We start from the raw sequence: 26,293 nt of genomic DNA, 5'->3' as shown, positions 1-26,293 counted from the left end.
CCTTTATATGATAAATGCTCTGAAAGTCACGTACTAATGAAAAAAGACTATGAAGAAGTCTTATATGGAAATGTTACTTACAGAAAAAAAAATAAATTTACCACACTCACTAGGAGATAAAATGTAATACCATTACATTATTTTGCTTTGTAACCTATACAATTGACAAAATACACTTTCGGTGTTAATTCTCCATGCTCACCAAAACAGCATGCATCTACTATTTACCAGAAAATAAATACATATTAACTTTAGGAAATCCTATCGACAAATTGTGAAAAACATTCCTAGTCACTGAATAATAATTCTGCTTCTAAAGATTTTATTTTTGAAGTGTTGTGTGTATGTCTTGTGTGTGAATTTATTCACATGGCTGCACTGCCCACAGAGACCAAAAGAGGGTGTCAGGTTTCCTGGAACGGGAGTTACATGCAGTTCAACATGGGTGCTGGAAACTGAACTCTGGTTCTCTGCAAGAGCAGTATAATTGATCTCTTAATCCCTAATTCTGATTCTAAAGTAATAATTCAATATAGGCTCCTGGATCCTCTGCAAAGAGTTCATTGCAATGCCACTTACAGTGGTAAAACTGCAGCAATAAGCAGGATGTTCAATGGGTGGCATATAATTAACTACTTTAAAGCTTTATTCATGTAATAGAATATTATACAATCATCGAAGTGCTTCCAAAATACCTTTAATAACCTGAAAAATTGTCATGATACAACACTTAAATGAGAACTCAGGGCTAAAACTTCTGCTTGTATAATAATTAAAATATGTAAATGAAGACACTGGTAGGCTTCAATTACATAGCATCATTTTCATCCTCTTTTACATATTTTTCAGCTATTTTACTACAAAGATGTATTCCCTTCATAATTATAACACTCATTTAGCTTTTAAAACGGACAGTTTTGACATTATTGAAATAGTAGAAATGACATAGATAGACCAGACACAGCCGTAAGGATGTGACTCTTCTACACACATAGACACGAGCATTGTCACTGAACACAGTTACGGCAACTCTGGTTTAGAGAGTGCTCGCCGTAATTTTCCGTTATAAAGTCATTTGGTAACGGAGGTGCCACCTGATTGGCCATTACTATTCAGGTTTGTTCATAAAGCTTAACATCTTACACGAGGATGCCTTCCCCACACGGGGATGCCTTCTTCACTCGGGGATGGTTTCCTCACACGGGAATGCTTTCCTCATCCTCACATAGGGATGTTTTCCTCACACGGGGATGCCTTCCTCACGTGGGGATGCCTTCCTCAAGTGGGGATGCTTTCATCACAAAGGGATGCTTTCCTCATCCTCACATAAGGATGTTTTCCTTACACGAGGATGCCGTCCTCACATGGGGATGCCTTCCTCACATGCTTTCAGCTCCACAGGCCTCCACGCTTCTGTTCACATTTCATCTTTTGATAACTCAGACCGCTTGCAAAATTGGAAGACGAACAGAAACTAAAACTCTTACCGTCTTTCACAGAACCGGCACCATAACTAAGCTTTTTAGTACCAGCTGGCCTTTCAAGGGGCTTCTCTAGGGAGCAGGTCCCAGCATCTTGACCCTGCCCAGCTCCGCCACTCTCTCCATGTTTGCCTAGAATGCCCCTTGTGTCCTGAAATAGCCACACTACTGAAAAGCCTTCTAAACAACCGGAAAGAGGAATTAGCCACAGAAGGAAATCACTGCAGCTAATGCGTCTTTCTTCTGTATCGAGGCTAAAGTTGTCAACACCACATCCTTTGCTTTGCAAAGTGCAGCGAAGATAAACAGATAATAAGATGACATGATGCATGACCACATGCAGTTTAAAAAAAAAAAAAGCCTAGACCGTGGCATCTTTTGGCGACTTCTTGGAATCCCTGTTCAAACAAACTGCAATAAAATGGTGCAAAATTCCAGGGTAGGGGTGGGGGTAACTATTCCATTCTCTGTCAGAAAAGATGCCTTTCCCTCACAGTTGCTGCATTTAAGAGGTCTGGGTCCTAAAGATACAAGAACCGCAATATTCTGCCACAGAACACGCCATACAGTTAATTTGATAACTCATTTTAAAAAGATCATTCAGAGGAAGGAATATACAACCCAGCTTTAAGGTTTGCTCAAGCAGATAAACACTGGTCTCAGCTGTGTACCTGTTCCTGTCCTGAACTTAACTGGAAATACATCATTTTGAGTTGAAGACTTTCTTATCCTCAGTTTGCAGTTCAAATTACAGTTCAGACTCACGTAGCTTTGACACTTGATCCACCGTCTTTGGTTTGGAATGTGGTCAGCGGTTCTTTTATTTCAGCTTTCATTACATAAAGTCGTCATCACTGTGGAGTGGAAAGTCGTCATCACTGTGGAGTGGTTGGCACTCTTCTTCCCACAGCACCTTTTCTAGATTTCACCTTTCCGGCTTAGGAAAAGCTGTACATCTTGGGTGTATTTGCTTGAAATGCAAATATATTAAGCATCTTATTTACCTATGCAAGCAAAAGGTGAAATTAAAAAATTCAACAGACAACCTTGCAACACCACAACCCTTTCTCTTTTTACAGTTGATTTTTGATAAAAATAAATTAATTGTGTTTCCAAACATTCTGATTGAAACATAAAATTTATTTATGTTACCACTCTTTCAAGGAAAAAAAATCTACATTTTTTATTTGTAGACTAATTCTTAGCTCACCATAACGAATTTTTAAAATATCTGTTTAGAAGAAGCTTATTAAGTGAATAGCTTGATGCTACATATTAAATAGATATTTTAAGTATACCTTTAATAGTATTTTGGCAACATCCTGATCAAATAACTAATTTTGTACATCTCCCACATATGATCGAGGCTTAAAGTGTTAGTAAACAAATTACTTATTTCCAAAGATTTTTTTGTATCTACTCGTTCATCTGACATGACATAAATCTGAAATACAAGTGTGGGTTTTAGAAGAATTTTAAAATTTAGGCGATACCAAGATGCTTTCTTTACAAAACATTATTCCAGGAGATTTATGCTCATAGTATTCTAAATAGGACAAGCTTGTTAAATTTTTTAAAAGAGACCATTTTATATTTAATGTTTAACAAGAGTGATTTTTTTGAAAATTCTGTTATTCTTTTTATTTAAAGCAGGATTTCAGCTTTAAAGGCCCCAAAAGCAGGGTGTTATGCTGCACTGCCATCTCGTGGATCACAGGGGCAATTGCAAGGAGGAAGGCCCAGGCTCCTACTAGAAAAGTATCAGCCTAAAGATCGCCTCTAAACCAATGTCAGAATTTTTAAAATTTACATTGGTTTATGTGTGTGTGTGTGTGTGTGTGTGTGTGTGTGTGTGTGTGTGTGTGTGTGTGTGTGTGTGTGCGTGTGTGTGTGTAGGGAGGTCAGAAGGACACCTTTGGGAGCAGTCTCTCTCCTACATGTGGGCTGCAGGCTTGACAGGAAGGGCCTTTACGCTTGGAGCCATTTGTCATTACTCATGCAACTCTGAAAGCCACCAAATCTATGAAAAGAATCGAAATCAAGGCACTCGATCATAACTTAGGGTAAACAGAAAATGCAGTTTTAGGGACAAAGGTCATACAAATACAGAATGTTACAGGATATACCATCATTGGTCACTTTGTGCTTCCCTCTTTGTTCACATGAACAGCATCGCGGGCTCAGTGCCAGAGTGTGTGCCGGGCATGCAGAAGGCCCCCGAGCATGGGAAAGGAAGTGTTAGTATTATATTATAATGTGTGTCTTGTTTTTTTTAAATCACATTTATTTATTTATTTAGCCTGTCTCTGTGTGTTCACACAAGTGTTTTTACATTTTCCAAATGAAACACAAAAGAAAGTAAATAAATGTACTTGAAAATGATTCTCTAAGAGGAATACAAAAAGACATATGGAAAGAGTAATATTTGAAGCAAGATTTCTCTGAGGAGACCGCTATCTAAGACTTGAAATCATAAGTTTTATGCATTTTTAAAAAATTAAATTCATTTAAATAATCAGCTGTCATAGATCAGCCACCAAATGAGTAACATGATAATGTAGAAAAAAAGAATTGTACCACAATGACTTCAAATTATGAGTATGTAAGCTACTAATGAGCATATTCTAAGACTGAAATGGGATACAACCTTACTCTAACTTCTACCAGCTGCCTCATCTACAAGTCCACTTGAACTAGTTTGTGTATATAATGAGATAAAGCAAATTACTTCATGTCATAGATACTGAAGTTTTTCAAGTAGAGAGAACAAGAAAAATTCAGGTTAGTAAAAACCCCATGGTGTCATCTTTACTTGAAAATATTATTATGGTGCTGAAGAAATGGATCAGTGGTTGAGAACACTGGCTGCTCTTCCAGAGACCCCAAGTTCTATCCTCAGCTCCCACATGACAGTTTACAGTTGTCTATAACTACAGTTCCAGGGACTCCAATGCCCTCTTTTGATCTCTACAAGTGATGTAGGAGGGTCTTTATCTACCTTTTGTTTCATTGGTTGATTAATAAAGAAAACTGCTTGGCCTGATAGGTCAGAACATAGGTAGGTGGAGAAGACAGAACAGAATGCTGGGAAGAAGGGAAGTGAGTCAGATGCCATGATTCTTCCACCCAAGACAGATGTAGGCTAGAATCTTTCCCGGTAAGCCACCACCTCATGGTGATACACAGATTATTAGAAATGGGTTAATCAAGATGTGAGAATTAGCCAAGAAGAGGCTAGATACAATGGGCCAAGCAGTGTTTAAAAGAATGCAATTTGTGTGTTGTTATTCCTGGTGTAAAGCTAACCATGCAGGAGCCTGGCGGGACGAAAAGCAGGCGTGCCTGCCACCCTTTGTACATACATACAAGTACCACATGCATGTGATGTACAGACATACATACAGGCAAAGCACCCATAAGCCTAAATTAAATAATTTTTAAATGTCAGCATGATCTATGAAAAACACTTGTATGTAAGGATATGAATTTCTTATCTCTGTCAACTATAAGGTTTAAAACAGTAAGCACCTAATAGTAAGGTGCTTTTCATAAAACAGAGAGAAAAAATTACTTTATTAATCATTATTAGTGGAAGAGATAGTCACAACTCCTTATCCTTGGCACTGACAGTATTAAAGTGCCCAGAACTTAACTTGTTTTTCTTGAATGACCATATCAATAGAATCAAGTACTCTAATTGATAAAGGAGGAATCTTTCTAAATTATTATTTATACAGTAAAACAAACTACCAAGCCTAAGGAATGACCGAGTTAGAAATTAGCCATTGTGACCCAGCTAGGCCCCAGGGATGTGGAAGCAATCTTCCCACACCCACAACCATCCCCTACTGCATTTCTGGCCACTTGAGCCTTGGCCTTGGCTGCCCCTGGAGAGGAAGTGTCTGGGTTCACAGCTGGAGGGGCAAGCACTCTGGACCCTAGGCCTTGGAGGCACAACCAATTCCCTACACCCACCCAGCTAGGCCCCAGGGACCAAGGACCAGTCCCCCAACAGACATAGACATCTGCCACTGCATCTCTGACCACTGGAGCCTTGGCCCTGGCTGACGCTGGAGATGTGTCTGGGTTCCCAGCTAGACGAACCTGCTCTCGAGTCCCTAGCCCATGGAGGAACTTCCCTCTTCCCACTCCTAAAAACCAAACCCCAGAGACCCTGAAGCAACCTCCCCACATCTGTAACCATCCCCCACTGCACCTAAAACTGACCACAAGAACTTTGGTCCTGTCTGCACCTGAAGAGGAGCCCTTCGAGCCACATCAGTGACTACCAGAGGCACAGGCCATACTTGCACCAAGAGGAAGAGTGACCATCTAAGCCACAGGTCCCGCCTACACCACTTGGAGAAAGAGAGATCCCCCTGAAACACAGGCCCCACCTGCACCTTGGAGGAATGGATAGGCATGCGCCAATGCAAGAACACATTCAACAACCTAAAGAGCAATATGGTAACACCTGAACCTGGTGGTCCTACAAAGGAAGACCTGAACAACTCAACCCAAAAGAAGCAGAAGAAAACATTTTTAAATATAACTTTCTAAAGATGATAGAGACCCTGAAAAAGGAAATAAAAAGTTCTCTTAAAAAAATAGAGAAAAGAAAAAACAAAAAATTGGAAGAAATCAATAAATCTCTTAAAGAAAGCCAAGAAAATCAAGACGAAACAATCAAAAAGGTAAAGAAAACAGTCCAAATAGTTCAAGACTTGAAAATTGAAATAGAGGCAATAATTCATACGTACTGAAATTCTGGAAGTGGAAAATCTGGGTAAATGAACAGGAACTACAGATGCAAGCATAACCAATAGATTACAGGAGGTGGAAGGGAGAATCTCAGGAGCTGAAGATACAGTAGAGGAAACAGATTCATCCTTCAAAGAAAATGGAAAATCCAACAATTCCTTAACACAAAACATCCAGGAAATCTAGGACATTATGAAAAGACTAAACCTAAGAATAATAGGGATAGAAGAAGGAGAACTCAGCTCAGAGGCACAGAAATTACATTCAACAAAGTCATATAAGAAAACTTTCCCAACCAAAATAAGGGTATTCCTACGAAGGTACAAGAAAGCTTACAGAACATCAGATAGACTGAACAAAAAAATCCCTTGCCATGTAATAATCAAAACACTAAATATACAGAATGAAGAAAGAATATTAAAAACCACAAGGGAAAAAGGCCAAGTAGCATTATAAAGTCAGACCTACCAGAATTACACCTGACTTCTCCAGGGAAACCCTGAAAGCCAGAAGGTCCTGGGTAGATGTACTGCAGGCACTAAAGAGACCACAGAAGCAAATCCAGAATACTATACCCAGCAAAACTTTCAATTACCATTAATGGAGGGAAAAAAAGATATTCCATGACAAAAACAGATTTAAACAATAGCTAGCCACAAACCCAGTCTTACATAAAGTCCTAGAAGAAAAACTCTAACCCAAGAAAGCTAGCTTCACCCAAAAAAACACAGGCAACAGATAACCTCACACCAGCAAACTCCAAAGAAGAGAAACACACAAAAACTACTACTGAAAAATAACAGGAAATAACAATCATTGGTCATTAATATCTCTTAATATTAATGGACTCAATTCACTTATAAAAAAGATACAGGCTAACAGGATGATATAAAAACAGGATCTATCTTTCCATTGCATACAAGAAACACACCTCAACCTTAAAGACAGACATTACCTCAGAGTAAAGGGTTGGGAAATTTTTTTCCATCAAATGAACCTAAGAAACAAGTGGGTCTAGCTATCCTAATAACTAACAAAATAGACTTCAAGCTAAAATCAATCAAAAAAGATGGAAAAGAACACTTCATACTCATCACAAGAAAAATTCATCAAGATGAAGTCTCAATCCTAAACATCTATGCCCCAATACGAGAACACCCATATATGTGAAAGAAACATTACTAAAGCTTAAATCACACGTCAAATCCACACACCAATAGAAGGAGACTTCAACATCCTACTCTCCCCAATGGACAGGTCAACCAGAAAGAAAATTAACAGGGAAATAAAAAAACTAACGAATGACACGACTCAAATGGACTTAACAGACAGACAACTTTAGAACATTTCACCCAAACATAAAAGAATATACCTTCTTCTCAGCACCTGATGGAACCTTCTCTAAAACTGACCACATACTCAGTAACAAAGCAAACCTCAACAGATACAAAAAAGAAAAAGTTGGAATAACCCCATGTATCTTATGAGATCACCATGGCTTAAAGTTAGAATTCAACAACACATGTAGGGGTTTTTTAAGAGGAAAATTCATAGCACTAAATGCCTACATAAAGAAGCTGGAGCCGGGTGGTGGTGGCGCATGCCTTTAATCCCAGCAATCAGGAGGCAGAGGCAGGTGGATCTCTGTGAGTTCGAGGCCAGCCTGGTCTAGAAGAGCTAGTTCCAGGACAGGAACCAAAAGCTACGGAGAAACCCTGTCTCAAAAATCAAAAAAAAAAAAAAAAAGAAGAAAAAAAAAGAAGAAGAAGAAGCTGGAAAAAATACAACACTAGTGACTTAACAGCACACCTGAAAGCTCTAGAACAAAAAGAAGAAGACTCACCCAGGAGGAGTAGAAGACAGGAAATAATCAAATTGAGGGCTAAAATCAATAAAATAGAAACAAATAAAACAATACAAAGAATCAATAAAACAAAGTGCTTGTTCTTTAAGAAAATCAGCAAGATAGACAAACCCTTATCCAACCTTCATAAGGCAGAGGGAGAACATCCAAATTAACAAAATTTGAAATGAAAATGATGACATAACAATAGACTTAGGAAATACAGAGAATCATTAGGTCACACTTAAAAAACCTGTACTCCACAAAATTGAAAAATTTTAAAAAAATGGACAATTTTTTGGATAGGTGTCACATACCAAAATTAAATCAAGACCAGGTGAACAATTTAAATAGCCCTATAACTTGTAGTGAAATAGAAACAGTCACAAAAAGCCTCCCAAACAAAAAAAGTTCAGGGCCTGATGGTTTCAGGGCAGAATTGTACCACAACTTCAAAGAAGAGCTAATACCTATACTCCTCAAATTGTTCTACACCATAGAAACAAAAGGAACATTGCCAAACTCTTTTTATGAGGCTACAGTTACCTGCTATCCAAACCACACAAAGACTCAACCAAGAAAGAGAATTACAAGCCAATCTCTCTCATGAACATTGACGCAAAAACAAACAATAAAATACTGGCAAAATGAATCCAAGAACAGATAAAAAAAATCATCCACCATGATCAAGTTGGCTTCATTCCAGAGATGCGGGGATGGTTCAACATATGAAAATCTATCAATGTAACCCACCATATAAATAAACTTAAAGAAAAAACCATAGGATCATCACATTAGATGCTGAAAAAGCATTTGACAAAATTCAACACCCCTTCATGATAAAAGTCTTGAGGAGATTAGGGTTATCAGGGACATATCTAAACATAATAAATGCAATATACAAAAATAAAAATAAAAGCAATATACAGCAAGCTGACAGCCAACATCAAATTAAATTGAGAGAAACTCATAGTGATTCCACTAAAATCAGGACTAAGACAAGGATGCTTGCTCTCTGTAGGAGGGAGAGCTCCTTGTTGGTTCCCAGCCACCTGGGTATCTTAGACCAAAATAATCACACAGAAACTGTATTAAATAAATCACTACTTGGTTCATTAGCTCTAGCTTCTTATGGTTAACTCTTACATATTAATTTGACCCATTTCTGTTAATCTGTGTATCACTACATGGCAGTGGCTTACCGGCAAAGTTTCAGAATGTCTGACTCCAGCTGTGGCTTCATGCCATCTCTCTGACTATGTCCTTCTTCCTCCGAGCATTCAGCCTAGCTTTTTCTGCCTACCTGAGTTCTGCCTTGCTATAGGTTCAAAGAAGTTTCTTTATTCATTAATGGTAATCACAGCACACAGAGGGGACTCCCACATTTCCTCCCCTTTTCTGTTTAAATAAAAAGAAAGGTTTTAACTTTAACATAGTAAAATTACATATAAAAAAACCAAGTATCAAGCAAGAATTATAGTTATGATATTTATATCTACTTTTTCTTTTATCATAACTAAAGAAAACTATAACTGTAACTATAAATTCTTCAATTCCATCAACGACTCCAGAAGGATATAATAGTACCTAAGTAAACAGAAAGTACATTGTAAGCAACTTCTAAAACTCTAGAATTGACAGAGACATATTGCTGCCTGGATAGTCACCCAAAGTTCTTTTGTATCATTGGAGCATCCATCTTTAGCCGACAAGTCCATAGTATCCAACAGACTTTTCCACAAAGCAGGAATTTTAAAAGACAGTCCCACTTATATTGCCGGTTTATCAGTCACTTTCTTCTGTGTCCTGAATCTGTCTATCAGACTCTTTCATGAAGCAGGAAGCCCAAAAGATTGTCTCACCTTTAGGCAAGTTCAGCAGTCATTTCTCTGCTGGTCCTGCATGTCCAGTTAAGCAGTCCAGGTAAGAGCAGTTTCTTGCCCAAATGGCTAGCCAACTCCATAAGAAGCCTCTTCAGTGCCTATCTTCCTCCTGAAGTAGATTGGTGCTGCCAGGAGCAGATGTGTCTCACTGTCATGAAAAGTCTTAAGTTCTTAAAATATTTTAAATGCCATAATCTGAAAGATTTGAAGAAAAATCTATCTAACTGAAATATATCTCTGTATATCTAGAAAACCTAACTAACATGACTACAGGCTTGACTATTATAGATGATTATTTATTAACCTGTATTTCTTAATTATATATTACATTTTTAATGAGTTAAACAAATTACCTTAATTAAAAGCAGAAATATACATATAACAAAATTTGCCTTAAATTTGTATCAATAAACTGTGATCAATACCAATGCAAAGTAACCATCTCTATAGTATTATCCCCCTTTAAATGTAAACAAACATTTATAGACAATATTTGGGAATATGGCTGCAGTTCTGTCCAAACTTCTTCGTGCTGTTTGGGAGTGTTGTTAATCAGGTCTTTCATGGTGTAGCCTATGTGCTAGGTTCATCTCAGTCAGCAGTTGGGCAAGGTAATTTTTTGAGGGTGTTCACAGCAACCTTTCAGGAGATCATGCTCTATCAAACCATATTAGCCTGAGAATGAATCAAGTTTTCCTCTGTGAAAGAAAGAAGAACCTCTTTTCCAAAGAAACGTATCCTTGGACTCAAATTTTGGAATCAAGATACCTTTATATTGGTTTAACATAGCAGTCCATACATTGAAAAGTCTCTCTGTACTTAGATTCTTCACAGCCAAAAAAATTCAAAGAAAACACAATGTACATAATTCAGACTCTCTGTGCATATTCCATCTTTATGTGACTTATTATTATTTTTTCTTCTTTTAATCTATGACTATCTGACTCTGTCTCTTTAAAGAATTACCTTTTTAAAACAATTTACTTCTTTCCCAACTCTCCATAATTGTTTTGTTTTCTTGCCCAAGCCTATGTACATTTATCCAACACTGTGACCCATTTAGAGTTCTTTTCCATCTAGATTTGCCTTCATTGCATATCTGTAATTCTTTACTGTCCAAGAGCTCTTTTTAAAATGCTTAGGCTTCTTAAAACTTCTTAAAACCATTACTAGAGTATATATGGTATTTCCGGATTGCCCCGCCCGGTCCAGCATGGCAGAGTCACTTGCACCTCTGAGCTGTACACACCACCCCACTTCCAGGCACACAGCCAGTCCACTTTGGCACCAAGCAAGCCCCAGAATGCTGCGCACAAACTTGATCCTAATGCTTGGTTTCCCAAAATAGTCAGAGTTTGTGCCAGGAGCATGGCTGGGAAACTGCCGTTTTGAAACCCTGCAGCTGCCACCATTTAACTAGTAAGACCATTCTTAAAGGAGTTGCAGCATGCCAACCCAAGCAAAGCCCATTCGGAAAAAAATGTGGCTAAACTTTGTTTTTTTAGTATCTATAGTAACTTTCCAAGCTTTCTCAGGTTTTACAAAGATTTAGTCCACCACATTGGTGCACCAATTGTAGGAAGAAGGGCTGAGTGTTGATTTCTAGCCACCTGGCTATCTCAGACTCAAAAAAAATCACACAGAAACTGTATTAATTAAATCACAGCTTGGCCCAGTAGCTCTAGCTTCTTATTGGCTAATTCTTACATATTAATTTAATTCATTTCTATTAATCTGTATATCGTCCCGTGAGAGTGGTTTACCAGCAAAGTTTCAGCATGTCTGACTCTGGCGGCTCTATGGCATCTCTCTGACTACACCCTTCTTTCTCCCAGCATTCAGCCTAGCTTTCCCTGCCTACCTAAGTTCTGCCTTACTATAGGTCCAAAGCAGTTTCTTTATTCATTAATGGTAATCACAGCACATGGAGGGGACTCCTACATCAACTCTCTCCATATCTATTCAACATAGTACTCAAAGTTCTAGCTACAGCAATAAGAAAATAAAAGGAGATCAAAAGGATTCAAATTTTGAAAGGAAAAAGTCAAACTTTTGTTATTTGTAGACAATATGATAGTATAAATGAGTGACCCCAAAAATTCTATGAGGGACTTCCTATAGCTGATAAACACCTTCAGAAATGTGGATGAATACAAGATCAAGTCAAAAAAATCAGGAGCCCTCCTATAGACAAATGATGAAGGGACTCAGAAAGCAATGAACTCACTCAGAGAAACATCACCTTTCACAACTACAAATAACATATAACATCTTGGTGTAACACCAACCAAAGAAGTGAAAGACCTGTATGGCAAGAACTTTGAATCTTTGAAGAAAGAAATTAAAGAAGATATCAGAAAATGGAAAGATCTCCCATGGTTTTGGAATGGTAGAATCAACATAATAAAAATGGCAGTTTTACCAAAAGCAATCAACAAATTCAATGCAATGCCCATCAAAATCCCAACAGAGTTATTCACAGACCTCAAAAGAACAACACTCCTCTTCAAAAGCAAAAAAACCCAGGATAGACAAAACAATCCTAGAAAACAAAGGAACATCTAGGGGCACAACCATCTCTGACATCAAGCTTAATATAGAGCTACAGTAATGAAAACAGCTTGGTATTGGAATAAAAAAGAAAGGAGGATTAATGTAATCAAATTGAAGATCCAGATATTAATCTACACACCTATGAACACCTTATTTTTGACAAAGAAGCTAAAATTATATTTCTGAATGGGCTTTGCTTGGAGTGGCATGCTGCAACTCCTTTAAGAATGGTCTTACTAGTTAAATGGTGGCAGCTGCAGGGTTTCAAAACGGCAGTTTCCCAGCCATGCTCCTGGCACAAACTCTGACTATTTTGGGAAACCAAGCATTAGGATCAAGTTTGTGCGCAGCATTCTGGGGCTTGCTTGGTGCCAAAGTGGACTGGCTGTGTGCCTGGAAGTGGGGTGATGTGTACAGCTCAGAGGTGCAAGTGACTCTGCATGCTGGACTGGGCAGGGAAAGCCAGAAATACCATATATACCCTAGTAATGGTTTTAAGAAGTTTTAAAAAATGCTTAGCATTTTAAAAAGAGCTCTTGGACAGTAAAGAATTACAGATATGCAATAAAGACAGATATACAATGGAAAAAAAAGACAGAATCTTCAAATGGTGCTGGCATAACTGGATAGCAGCATGTAGAAGAATGAAAATAGAGCCATATCTCTCCCCATGCACAAAACTCAAGGCTAAATGGATCAAAGACCTCAATATAAATGCAGCCACACTGAGCCTCATAGAAGATAAAGTGGGAAGTAGCCTTAAACGCATAGGCACAGGAAACCACTTCCTAAATATAACTCCAGTAGCACAAACACTGAAAGAAACAATAAATAAATGGGACCTCCTGAAACTGAAAAGCTTCTGTAAAACAAAGGACACCGTCAATAAGACAAAAAGGCAGCTTACTGAATGGGAAAATATCTTCACCAACACCACATCAGACAGAGGACTGATTTCCAAAATATATAAGGAACTCAAGAAACTAGACATCAAAATACCAAAAAATACCAAATAATCCACTTTAAAAATGGGGCACAGAACTAAACAGAAAATTCTTAACAGAAGAATCTTAAATAGCCAAAGGGCATTTAAGAAAATATTCAACATCCTTAGCCATCAGGGAAATGCAAATCAAAGTGACTCTGAGAAACCATCTTATACTAGTCAGAATGGCTAAGATCAAAAACATCAATGATAGCTTCTACTATCATTGGTATAGTAATAGACAGAGTAAGGGGAACACTCCTCCATTGCTGGTGGGCGTACAAACTTGTACAGCCACTTCGGAAATCAATATGGTGATTTCTCAGAAAATTGGAGATCAGCCTACCTCAAATCCAACAATACTACTCTTGGGCATATACCCAAAGGATGCTCAAGCATAGTATAATGACATTTGCTAACTATATTCATAGCAGCATTATTCATAATAGCCAGAACCTGGAAACAACTTAGATACCCCTCAACTGAAGAATGAATAAAGAAAATGTGGTACATTTACACAATAGAATACTATTCAGCAGCAAAAAAACCAATAACATCTTGAAATTTGCATGCAAATGGATGGAACTGGAAAAAAGCATCCTGAGTGAGGCAACCCAGACACATAAAGATGTACATGATATGTACTCACTCATAAATGGATATTAGACATAAAAAAGCATAAGGAACCAATAGTCTATAAACCTAGAGAAACTAGGTAACAAGGAGAACCCCAAGAGAAACAAATGTACATAGATCACCCTGGGGAGGGGAAATAGACAAGATATCCTGAGAAAATTGGGAGTGTGGGGGTGGAGGGAGAAGGGAGGACGGAGGGCAGAAGGAGGGGAGAAGGCAAGGGAACTTGAGGGAACGGGATGGTTGAGATGGGGAAGGACAGAGAGGGAAAGCAAGAAAAGAGATATCTTGATTGATGGAGTCATTATGGGGCTAGCAAGAAACTTGGCACTAGAGAAATTCCCAAGAATTCACAAAGATGACCCCAGAAAAGACCCTAAGCAATGGTGGAGAAGATGCCTGATCTGGCCTTGTTCTCTAGTCAGATTCATGACTATCTTAAATGTCATCATAGAACCTTTATCTAGCAACTGATGAAAACAGAGGCAGAGACCCACAGAGGAGCACTGGGCTGAGTTCCCAAAGTCTAGTTGAAGAGAGAGAGGATCAATAATATGAGCAAAGGGACCAATACCATGATGGAGATACCAACTGAAACAGCTTCCCTGAGCTAATGGGAGTCCATCAACTCCTCCATGACTGGGGAGAAAACATCATGGACTAAACTAGACCCTCTGAATGTGGGTGACAGTTGTATGACTGGGGCAGACTTTGGGCCCACTGGCAATGAGACCAGGATTTATTCCTACTGCTTGTACAGGCTTTTTGGAGCCCATTCTCCTTGGAGGGTTACCTTGCTCAGCCTACATACAATGGGGAGGGCCTTGGTCCTGACTCAAAGCAAAGTGCTAGACTTTGTTGACTCTCCATGGGAAGCCTTACTATCTCTGAGGAGTGGATAGGGGTGGGGTGAAGGAAGCCAATAGGAGGAGGGAAGGGAGTGGGAATTGGGTTTGGTATGGAAAATGAGAAAAAAATAGCCCTTTTCCTTTTCCTCTTCCAGGGACAGTGCTTAAAGGCACTCAGAATGGTCCAGTGTTTGACATTCCATTGCAGGCTTTCCTATAATACAGCCTCTAACAAAACTAGGCTGCCTCGAATCCCTGGCAACAGGATTGTTTACCTTTATACCAAGAAGGTTGGGAAAGCACCTAAATCAGCATGTAGTGTGTGCCCAGGCAGACTTCCAGGGGTCTTAAGACAAAGAAGCATGTCAGCAGGGCCTATAGGCTCCATGTGTGCCAAGTGTGTCCAAGTGGGCTTACCTTACTAAAGAGCAGAAAATGGTTGCAAAAGTGTTGCAGACACAAGCACAAAGTCAGAAAGCAAAATAAATATGCAGCTTTTTAAAATAAAGGTTAAGGCTTGGCCTGTGATTATCCATTTGTGTAGGCCTCATATAAAAGCCTTTTATAAGGAACGTAAAATTTGGTGTAAAGTTGTTGGGTTTTTTTGGTTTTTTGGTTTTGTTTTTTGTTTTTATTTTTTTTTTTGTTTTGTTTTGTTTTTTTTAAGTCACAGAACTGCTGAGATGCTTCAGCAAGTACAGGGGCTTACTGCCAAGCCTGACAACCAAAGTTCAATCTCTGGGATCTTGGTGGTGGAAGGAACAAATCATGTGGATCTCTCTCTCTCTCTGTGTGTCTGTCTGTCTGTGTGTCTGTCTGTCTGTCTCTCTCCCTCTCTTCCTCTGCCTCCCAAGAGAGAGCCAGAGACAGACATAGAGAGAGATGTAGTTTAGGGAAAAACCCACAAACCACTGTCCTAAAGTAAAACACTGAGTTAAGAGATGAGAAAAGGCAAAGCTGAGGGCTATCTGCTGGTTCCCCACCTAGCAGACTCCGAGCAAGACTTATGCAGGAGGAAATTACACTAAGCCAAAGGCATTTCCTTCTCACATGTTGATTCTCAGCCAGGGAAGCAGATTCTTGGGAACATAAACACGGAGTCACAGAAAAGATTGCTCTGCGTCTTTTTTTCTTATGGGGTCTACCCAAGACAGTTGAATCCCGATACAGCGCCTCTCTGCTCCCTGAATACATTGCCTCGTGGCTCCTTGCTTCCCTCCCAGCTCTCTACACTGCACTTGATATAAAATCTTAACTGCTTCTCTCTCCCGAGGACCTCAGTACCCTGAGGGCAGAGATTCTGCCTTTCCACTCCTAAAAACTCCTGGCAAATAGATTTGCCATTAAGATCTGACTATGGCAGTTGTCATTGTCTACGGGACTAGATTTGGAAGCACCAGGTGACACACCCATCAACCAGGTCTGTGAGGCTGTTTCTAGGATGTTCAACGTGAAGAAGGCTCGTGTGACTGTGGACGACACCATCCTGTAAGCTGGGGTAAAATGGAAAAAGAGAAGTAGGAAGAAGGCTCCAAAGTTCTTCTCTCTGCTTGCGAACTGCAGCCACCAGAACAACCGAGAAGGGACCACTCCTGTCACTAATTCTCCACACGGATGAGCTGTCTTCCTAGCGAACCCTTCCTTCTCTAAGAGGCTTTTGTCTGCTATTTTGTCACAAATATGAGAACAGTCGCTAACACACTATCAAATACACACACCTGGTTTTGGCAAGTCTTGCTGATCCCCAACAAGGCTCTCCCCACCTCAATCCCTGTCCTTAATGTCTTTACTAAGATATGGAAGATTTTCTAAAATAATTAATTCATTTGCTGAATTTATGGATCAAATGATATTATCATGTGGTATTTGAATGCTTGGTCATTAGGTAGTGGTGTTACTAGATAGGGATTAGGAGGTGTGGTCTTGTTGGGGGAGGTGTGGCCTTGTTGGAGGAAGTGTGTCACTGGGTGTGGGCTTTGGGGTTTCAGAACCTCAAGCCAGGCCCTGTTGGCTGAAGCCACTTGTTTGTTTCCTAGTTGCCCAGGCCCGAAATGATCCCTCAGAAACTATTATTTGCAATATTGTTTGGTCCATAGTTTAAGCATATTTCTAGCTAGCTCTTATATCTTAAATTAACCCATCTCTACTATTCTGTGCATCACCACTAGATCATGGCCTACTGGCAAGGTTCTAGCACATCTGTCTCCTCCAGTGGCTCCATGGCATCTCACTGATTCCACCTACTTTCTCCCAGCATTCAGTTTAGTTCTCCCACCTAGCTCTAGTCTGTTCTATCACAGGCGAAAGTAGCTTATTTATTCATTAACCAATAAAAGCAACACATATACAGAAGGACTTCCCACACCATTTCCTCTTTTCTACTCAAATAAAAAGGAAGGTTTTAACTTTAACATAGTAAAATTACATATAACAAAACAGGTATCAATCAATAATTACAGTTAATATATGTATATACTTTATCTTTTATCATAACTATGAAAAACTATAACTATCTATTCTTCAATTTCATCAAAGAACCCAGAAGGATATAACGTTACCTAAGTTAACAGGAAGTGCATTGTAAGTGACTTCCAAAACTATAGAAATGACAGAGACATCTCGCTGCCTGGACAGTCACCCAAAATTCTTCTATAGCATTGGGGCATCCAGCAGACTTTTCCATGAGGCAGAAAGTTTCAAAGACAGTTCCTCCTATATTGGTAGTTTGTCAGTCACTTTCTTCTGTGTCTTGTAGACTTTTTCATGAAGCAGGAACCCCAGACTTCCCACACCAAGGCCCCATGTCTCTCTCTTTCCTACTGCCTGCTGATCTGGATGTAAAACTCTCCACTCCTCAAGAATCATTCCTATCTATGTGCAGCCCTCCTTCCCACCATGTTGATTATGGACTAAATCTCTGAAACTGTAAACCATCCCCAGTTGAATATTTTCCTTTACAAGAGCTGCCATGGCCATGGTGTCTCTTCACAGCACTAGAACACTGACTAAGGTGTGTGTGGCAATCCTTTTATTCAGATGGGAATTTCCATGGTTTCATTTTACCTGAAGTCCAAAATATATTCAGCAGGAAATTCCAGAGATAAATAATTCATGTCTTAAAGTACATGAGGTCTCACACTACTCTGTTAATACATTTAGAAACTTTGTAAGAACTATAGACTTTGATAAATTAACTCTCTTTTTTCATTTCAGTGGGTGGTGCTGTGTATGTGCTGAGTTTTCTGGCCTGAATGGTACTTCCATCAGGGAGTCAGTTGTGCTAAGTTCTGGGGACCTGTAACTCATGTAAGGATTCCTGCCTGGAGCATATTCAGGAAATATTCAGTAAAGAAGAGGTTTGTCACAATTTGAACTAGGTAACTCATGAATCAACAACTCCCAAAAACTTCAGCATATAAAATTGTCTAAAGAGAAGTCATTGCCTTTGTATGAATTGAATTTGTTCTTTACTTATAAAAAAAAAACACTAACTGAGGTAGGTCATATTTCCTAAATTAATCATTTAAAGTATGCAATCCATGTTTGAAAATGTAGTCGCACATTTGTAGAATCAGCTCCACACTGTTGCTTGGGGACATTTTTATTACCACCATCCCTCACCCATTCAAGTTTCTCACTCTGTCCCTTGTTACCCACACATGAATATATTTTTGACCTTTATAAGTCTGCCTAGTACAGATATTCCATGTAAACAACATTGACTAATACATGGTCTTTTCTGAATGACTGCTTTCTTGTAACATAAGTTTTACTGTGTTATAGCATGTATGAGTATGCCAACCCTTTTTTTTCTGCATTCGTTTCTATTTCCAAAAACAAATTCTTTTTTTTTCTCTCATTCCTGTCTCCCTGGGCTCTTCAATCCTTGTCACTTTGAGGGCCACTCAAGGGGTACATGTGAAGAACGTTCATGTGATTTTATGATGTCTTTTACTTATTTATTTAGTTGTTTTTTATTGATATACATTCACTAGACAGTATCATCCAAGTCTATCATATGTCAGTCACCTCTCCTCCATTTCTTCCCTTTTCCTAGTCTCCTCCCAAAGACTCCTCCAGTACATAAATACAATGTATTTTATTTATTTATTGCCATAACTATAGATTTTCTTCCATTTCCTACTAGCTCTCCATTGTAATCGGCCCCTGTAACAAAGGACAGATATCACAAGATTTGCATATATCTCTCCTGCTCTATAAGCTGATTTTTATTTTCTTGAATGTTTTGAAGCACAATTTGAGATCATCAAAACTCATCCATTATTATGCTTTTGTGATTAAGAGCTCATCCATTGGCCACAGGTGATAAAAATGCAATCCTATGTTTTCTTCTAAGAGTTTTACAGTTCTAGCTCTTTTGTGGTAGTCTCTGGTCCATTTTAACATTTGTATAATGGTGTGAAGCAGGGGTTCCATGGCTACTTACATGGATTTGTAGATAGCAGCATCCTATTTGAAAAGAATACCCTTCACATTATTAAATGGTCTTGGCACGCTCCTCTAAACCCATTAGGCACACATGAATATATTTGTCTTAAAATCACTTTATAAAGATAAGAGGACATACAAAAACCTGTCTTCACTTGAAGAGTTTGGAGACAAATGTATATCCAAGAAAATGTCACCAGAATCTATGCCATAAATGCATGCACCCACCTCTGCAAATGTCCCCTCATCATCTTTGTGAGTATGTGTGTACAGGATATGAACACAAAGATATCTCCTCTTAGCAAATTAGCAAAAGATTGCTATGTTATACTCTATACTCCAGACCCTTTGGACTTACTCTTGCATGGTTTCATAGTTTTTTAGTTTTGTTTTTCATTATTTTTATGTAAAAATTTATTTTTATATATTTTGATCATATTTTTCCTTTTCCCAATATCCCCAAATTCTTCTCACCTCCCTACCCACCCTACTTCATTCTAGCTCTCTCCAAGAGAAAAGAAATCATAATCAGAACAAACTATAAAAACCCAATAAGACAAAAGATACCAAGGCGATACAAAAATTTATCTTTGACTTTATGGTTTTTGTAGTTTTTAAAATCTTTTTTTCTTTTATTTTTGAGATCATAAGATTATTACACCAATCCTCTCTTTCCATTCTTTCCCCCAAACCCTAACATCTGCTCATCCTTGCTCTTTTCAAATTCATGGCCTCCTTTTTCATTAATTATTGTTTTGTGCCTGTATGTAGACCCAAATATATTCTTGATTATAACCTGCTCAGTCTGCACGATGTTGCTCATATGTGTTCCTTCAAGGCGACCTTGTGGTACTGGACAACCAGTCGGTGTGTTCTTCCCTGGAGAAGACTGATTGACCTCCTTTAGCTCATGGGTAGGCAGTCATGATGGTGAGACTTCATGGGTATAGCTGCTGACATCACCAGAAGACACATTCTTACAGAAAACCCCCTGGTCCTCTGGCTCTTTCAATCGTTCCATCCTCTGTTTGAAAATGTTCCCTGAGCCTTAGGTGTTGGAATCTTCTGTAAACATATCCGTCAGCACTGGGTTCCACACCTCTATACTATGATTGGTTGTGGTTTTCTTTTTTTTTAATTTATTTAGTTATTAAGGATTTCTGCTTCCTCCCCGCCACCGCCTCCCATTTCACTCCCCCTCCCCCGATCAAATCCCTCTCCCTCATCAGCTTCTGTAGTAGTCGCTGTTGCAAAGAGAATTCCCTTGATGAGGGTGAGGACTACTTCTCCGAGAATAAGGACAGATGTTTAGATTGTTGCTGGGGATTATGTTGATTTGGTCAAGTAGTGATTGTAAGCTCTCCTCAAGTAGTACTCATGACTTCACTAGCATTTTAAAATTAATTTCTTCCTTTTATATTAGAATTACAGGTGTAGTTCAGTGGCAGAATGTTTGAACAGTATAAACAAAAGTCTGAGTTTGGTTTTCAAAAAAATGTACCAATAAACAATGTCCAACTACATTGTAAGAAAAATTACTCACAAATAGTAACTTGAGGGTTACCAGTGCTCAGATCTGGGTGAGTGGTGAATAAGACTGTTGCCAGCACTGCTTTCAGCACAACTAGAAAGCACACCGCCCAGCTCAGATATAGAAGCTTCCTTACTTGGGTTACCCAAACCTCAGGGCCTCCAGTTATTTACCTGGTGCTGGAGAATTGTCTGTATTCTGTCAATCGTGTTATAAATAAATGCTGATTAGCCAGGCAGGAAATATAGGTAGGAAAACCAGACAGGAAGTAGAAATGATGTAATGAGAACAGGAGAATTCTGGGAAGGAGGAAGTTTATTCCTTCCACTCCTTCCCAGACCACCGAAGCAGCAGGATGTGATCTGCCCCACTGAAAAAAGATACTGAGCCACATGGCTAACATAGATCAGAAAAATGGGTTAATCAAGATGTGAGAGTTAGCCAGTGAGAGAGTAGAGCTAATGGGCCAATCAGCTTTATAACTTATAAAGATCTCTGTGTGATTTTTCTCTGGGGACCAAATAGTTGTGGGAACCGGGCAGGACAGAAAAACCACAACAAACAAGCTAGCCCCTCATGTTACATTTACCTTCCTTAGGCTCTTGAAAGCCTAAACCCACTTTTCTCTGTTTTCCTATTTGCCTACATATCTTCCCTCCTCCATCCCACCCCAATGTTGCTAGGAAAATTAAGGCCAATTAAATGTAACAACGTTGATTTAGGCAAAGAAAGCTTTGTAGACTGAAGAAACATTACCAAATGCCGGACTCATCCTGCCCCATCCCACCTCATGGATAAGTTAGACAGCCTGCCAGCAAAAAAGGAAGTGACACACAGAAACAACCTGATTGGCTGTAGTTGGCATTTGGCTCGTGTAAGCATTTGTCCGATCAGTGAGTTAGCAATCTCTGATTGGCTGAGACATGGCTGGTGTTTGCCTGCTGATATTCAGTTGCTTTGGCTACTAAGGTGTGCTTTTGAGTTATATTCCAGTATGTTTACATATCAAGGGTATAGTTCATATGCACGGGTGATTTTATCACCTAAGTAGAGATAGGTTTAGATCAAACTTAGCCCTGTTTAACAATACCACAGACTCAATTCAGATTGTAATTAACGGAATATATTATTTCTATTAGCAGGGCAGGGGTCTCTAAACCAAATCAGAAACATGCTATGCCTGAGCAGATGAGGAAAAGAATTTTAAACTTGAATACCACAGTTACTCTGCTTCTGTGGAATTCACAGCTACATGAATATGAATTGTACCAGCCCTACCCTCCACCCCCACCACAGAGGAAATGTCTCTCTCCCTTGCTACATGAGAAACTGCCATTCTCCCTGCCAAGAGCAATGCCTGTGTTTGCAGAAGTCAGAGCAAGCAGTTAATCATTTCACAGCCGTTATAAGGCTTAGGGGAGGTGAATGAAAGGTTAGAGCTTTTCAGAGTTTAGGTCAAGGGCCTCAGGCTATCAAAGTAGACCTGGAATGAAATGGAATTTCCTTAGCCCTCACAGTTGTGTGTTTCACACATTGAAAAACTTGTTTATTTCAGGTCCATCTGTCTGTTTTAAAAGGACTCCATCCCAAATAAGAACTCATGCAGGCTATAGAAAAGTTACACTTTCTCCATGACACGTCCCATGTCACTTCTCAATCTCCAGGTACCTGGCTTATTCAGGAGTGACCTCAGAGCATTTTCCTCTCTGATACCTTTCTATCCTGAGCTCCCTTCAATGTGTTACCATCTACAAAGTTCTGTAATTGTGTGCAAAATAATGCATCTTATACATTCAAATTGCACAGAGATTATAGCCAGAGCAACCCCTTAATGCCTATTTAATTACGGGCTTTATTGATAAAGGATGGTGAAAATTTACTATTAAATGTATCTGGGTAAGAAAAAATGGCAATGATCATAGAAATTATGAGTGTAGTAGACAAAACAGTCTCTCTCTCTTTCTCTCTCTCTCATACACACACACACACTTTAATGTTTAGAATCTTTTCCTCATATAACAAAAAATACCTTTTGTGGCTGTTGATTAATTGAGAAGGCAGGCAAATTTCTGTGAGTTCAAGGTCAGCCTGGTTTACAGAGCTAGTTCCAGGACGGCTAGAGCTGTTACACAGAGAAACTTCGTCTTGAAAAGCAAACAAACAAACAACCCTCCCGTCCCCCAAATAAAGACCCTTGATCAAGACTCAGGGATCAACGCAGTTAGGAAGATTGTAAGAGCCAGGGGTGGTAGATGACTCCAGGACAACCGTATCTTCAGTACACGAGGATGGCGCAGGTATGAACTCACAAAGACAGCAACAGCGTGACCTGCACAGGTTCAAACCAGACACAATCCCAGCCCAGAGAGGGGAAGTGGACACAATCCTATCCCTAACCAAGACACCATTTGGAGTTAATACCTGATGGGAAAGGCAAAAGCAGTTTTCTCCAATGGAGTGTCACTGGAAATATCAACCCACACTCGAGGGCAGGCCTCATACCCAGTAGTTGACCAACACAAAACAGACTCCAGGATTGGTGCGTGTGTGTGCGTGCATGTGCGTGTGCGTGTGCGTGTGTGTGTGTGTGTGGTGTGTGTGTGCGCGCTCTGGTATTTTTGCTTTACTATTTTTTTAATTGGTTTTGATTTTTGTTTTTTTGTTTGTTTTTTGTTTTCGCTTTTTTGAGAGAGAGAACCTGAAGCTGAATGGGTTAGGGTGGTGGGTAGGAGGTGGGAGGAGCAGGGGGAGAAAAAAGAATATGATCAAAATATATGAAAAACTTTTTAATAAAAAGTGAATTGACTATAAAAAGGATAGTAAAGAAAAAAGAGCCTTGTGATGGTGACATTATTAATCTCTCAAGAAGTGAACCCAGTGTAGCCACAATTTAATCTTAAAAGTAAAAGGGGGAGACAGTTAAGGGTGTCAGGAAAACACACTGTGAATAGGATTGAATCTGGAGGTGCTGGAATTAAACATGGAAGGCTAGACCACACAGCAGGGGAAAGTGGACAGTCCCTAGGAGCTAAAGAGGCCAAGAAACATTCTTTCCAGGGTTGGCCTAACCCCAGTGAGACCCAGTTCAGATTTGCCTTTCAGAAGCACCAAATTATAAACTGATATTCTTTAACTACATATTTGCAACAATTTGTTAGAGCAGAAAAAAAGGAAATTAATGTGGTAGTGTACGGAAGAGGAAGAGTTAACAGAAGGAGAAAATATGCTTGACTTGGGAATGCTTCAATCTGGGGTTCTGGGATCCAACAGGGAGGAGGGGCCTAAGGAAGCAGGACAAGGGCATCCGTGTCAACTCCATGATAGAGGATACATACTGGGTCTGGCTTTATTTCCCATTGTATTTTCCCCCTCTTGACGTGTTTTATACACCCTAATAAACTTGATTGTTTTACTCCTGTCAATCTGAAGGCATTAGCATCTCAACAGGCAGACAGAAAGAGAAAGCACTCACAAGTAAACAAGATGGCAAGCTTCTAATTTCTTCACCTAGGACAAAGAAGTGGCAAGCTTTTCCCCACTGCCCAGGCATACCTAAGGCCTGGATGTATCTCAGCTTGTATAAAGCTACTGGGCTTGTTGGGCTTCCTTCTGTTTGTTTAAGATGACCGGTCGGAAAGTAGGAAGGAAGATCTATCCTATACACCTATGTCACTTAAAACAGCCCAGTCTTCCTGGGACTAGGTAGCAGGGAGCAGATACCAGCTCCCAAATATTCCTGCTCTCGTGGGGAGTCTGCCTGCATGAGAGAGCATGCATGTGCTTCTTCACTCTTAGTAAAACCCATTGCCTGCTGTGCCTGAGAGTCTTCCCGATCGAGAATCCTAGAGGAAAACAAATTCATATGTCGGAAAAGGGTTCCATCCAAAATAAAAATCCATGAGTGGCATGGGAAGATTCTTAACAGCCTCGGATGAGCTGCTTTCTTGCCTTCTGGCTGTGAGAAAGCCTAGCCCAGACGTCCAATGTTTGTTTGTCAGGTGGAAGATGGGTTGACTAACTAGCTAGTGGAGCCAAGACTAGACTCTCTTTAAAGTCAACAAGTATCTAGACCGCCTCATGACTTGAGCAAATATTTGCAGTGTGGCTTATCAAAGGATTCTGACCCTATCAAAGAAGAGCCTGACAAGCCCAGCAGAAAACTTTTTACACTGTAAACAAAGTGAGTTGCATTATAACTATACCCAACACGCAATGGAGAACTTCCTTTGCAGAGAAACTACCTCTCTACCGTCTAGTTCCTGATTAGGCTTTCAATATCAATTGGCAAGTTCTTGGTGATTTGATTCCCCCCCCCAAAAGAAAAGGATTATCTAACATATAGCTTTCATTCCAAAAACCATTAAAATCCCTCGAATGGAGCAATGAGAAGAAGAAGAAAAAATCTGTGATGATGGGAACAGACCTGCAAAGGAAGCCAATACAAAGTATTGGCATCTTGGTGAGGGTTTGCAGAATATGGTAATTTCAGAAGAGGAAGCAATGATTAAACCATGGCTTAAAGGATAATCGGGAATCTTGCAAGTAAAGAAGATGAGGTAACCATGGCATGGAGACTATAAAGTAAGAAGGTAGCATTGGTGCCAGATGTTAGTCCAGTCACGATCTCCGGGTAGAGCTGACTCGGTCACAGATATTTCATGTTGCTGGTTCAGAACATAAATGAAGGGTGAAGGTTTGGAAGACGGAGAAAGAACAGAGCAGCCTAGACTGCTGGGGCTTTGTGTCCCGACTGCCAACAGGACATTGAGGGCTTTAAGCAAGAGAGAAATGCAGTTAGGATGGGCAAGCTGATGGAAGTGCCCATCCCCCATCCAGAGACTGGAAGCCAGTAAGCGGACTGTCAATAGGAGTATCACTGCTGGTGGGGAGTGAAACAGATGTGCTAGAGACGTTAAAGAGGGGCAGCCGGAGGGGAGAATGATCTAGAACTAGGCTAGAGAAAGAATTAAGCAAAGGGGAATTCCACTCATTCACTTAAATTGGATCTTTGGAAAGAACTCATTCATTGTGCAATCAAATCTCTACAGAGGGAGGGCTTTGCATTCCAAAGACAATGACTCAGAAAAGCAAGACCGACTTCTCGTCTAATGCTCATGCATGCTCACAAGTCCACAAGACTGTATAAAGGCGACTTGAAACACTTTTTTCCACGCCCAGCTCAACAGTCACCCGGCCTGTTGAAAGCTGCTTTTTCCCTGGAGAATGGAGAAACTCCCCAGCTCTATGTGGAACCCCCAGCTCAGCTCTGTGTGGACTCCCCAGCTCTGTGTGGACCCCTTAGCTCTGTGCTGTGCTTCTTTTT

The 26,293-nt window shown here is 39.7% G+C and overlaps 1 pseudogene; it reads left to right on the top strand.

Moving 5' to 3' along the window:
- Positions 1-15,169: 15,169 nt before the first annotated feature.
- On the top strand, positions 15,170-15,476 carry LOC142842567 (large ribosomal subunit protein eL34-like; annotated as a pseudogene).
- The last annotated feature ends 10,817 nt before the right edge of the window (positions 15,477-26,293 follow it).

Source organism: Microtus pennsylvanicus, chromosome 1, assembly GCF_037038515.1.
Source record: "Microtus pennsylvanicus isolate mMicPen1 chromosome 1, mMicPen1.hap1, whole genome shotgun sequence".
Lineage (NCBI taxonomy): Eukaryota > Metazoa > Chordata > Mammalia > Rodentia > Cricetidae > Microtus > Microtus pennsylvanicus.
This window is presented reverse-complemented; position numbering and strand designations above follow the sequence as displayed.